The following is a 1325-nucleotide window of genomic DNA, read 5'->3' on the forward strand; positions in this document are numbered from 1 at the left end:
TAAAGTTTGTATCTGTCTGTGTGAAACTTGTATGAAAAGCATACAAGAGTGAAAACATATAAGATCCCTTGAAAAATTATATAATGAAACTTGTATGTTTTGGATACTAAAACAATGTATGAAAGTAATGAGAAAGTGGCCACTTTCTCATTACTTTCATACATTGTTTTAGTATCCAAAACATACAAGTTTTTACTATTTCTTTTCCATATGGGCAGTTAATAACACAACAGCTCCTTGCCATTCTTTGTGTTTCTTTTCATCGCTGTGTGACTGCTTCCATATGAAAGCTTGCGTGCTTCTAGTACCGCTCGCCACTCGTACCTACAATCCTTTGCGGTTTTACCCCGGAAATGACATCACGTGCTCAGTGTCTATATGCAAGTGCTTTGGTGACAGTGGGAAGGAAAAACTCCCTTTAACAGGAAGAAACGATGCAGACAAGGCTGAGGGAGGGGCGGGGCCATCTGGGTGAGGGGAGGAAGACGTCTGCTTCCAGATTCTTCATCCATGTTAGCTGCTGGCTTATGCAAATATAAAGTGCAACATAAAAAGCTGATTGCAGTGATTGAGACAGCAGGCAGGTCTTTCTTACTGTGTCTGATACAACAACACAACCTGTCAAATACAGACTCGTCTTCTATTTGTGAGAACTCCAGTTTCAGTGAAGGACAAACCAAAGATCACATCTAGTCTAGAGACGATCCTTTCCCGGCACAGTCTATCCTAAAACATGGATTTTATTCATTTCGAGCTCAAAGAGCGGGTGAGACTGTCCTGAGGATAACTAGCTGGGCGTGGATTTGTCTCAGGGTTGCTGTTCATGAGCTGACCACAGTGGGTGTTTGTATTTATGTGACCCTCTCAGCTCTTTGCTTCTGTGAACCTGTAATAAATAAGGGAACACATCTGTAATAAAGCCACATCTCTCTTTATTTGCAGTTAACGATCGTTTGTGAGCTAGTACTGACCGCTGAACAGGATAAACAGGTGTGAACTATTTGATGTGAGAAATCTTAAATGCAGTCGTTTTATTCGTGCAACAGCAGGAACCATTCCACAGAGCAGCGTCAGGTATTTCGTGTTTATTAGCGTTCACAGGTACCAGTCCACAGTGACCATAAACTTTCACGGTTTGGTGATTTAGTCCCACGCCTGGAGTCTAACAAATGCTCCCACTGCTTAAGGGACAATGCAGACCTGTACATGCAGAGATCTGAGTGCTGAGAGCCACAGAGCAGCACTGCTGTCATGTCTTTAAAGCAACACAAACCTATGCTTGCACCGTGTCCGTGAATCATGAGCAGACTGAAAACGTCGGGCTG

General features: G+C 42.9%; 1 protein-coding gene across 1 annotated transcript in view; it reads right to left on the reverse strand.

Moving 5' to 3' along the window:
* Window positions 1-910: 910 nt before the first annotated feature.
* zbtb40 (zinc finger and BTB domain containing 40) overlaps window positions 911-1325 on the reverse strand; it is a 16422-nt gene continuing 16007 nt past the window's right edge. Inside the window, 1 exon segment of the mRNA XM_080892531.1 lies at window positions 911-1325. This exon segment is cut by the window's right edge and continues 308 nt beyond it. The gene's annotated coding sequence lies outside the window, so the exon portion shown is untranslated.

Source organism: Rhamphochromis sp. 'chilingali' (assembly GCF_963969265.1).
Source record: "Rhamphochromis sp. 'chilingali' genome assembly, chromosome: 9".
Taxonomy (NCBI): Eukaryota; Metazoa; Chordata; class Actinopteri; order Cichliformes; family Cichlidae; genus Rhamphochromis; species Rhamphochromis sp. 'chilingali'.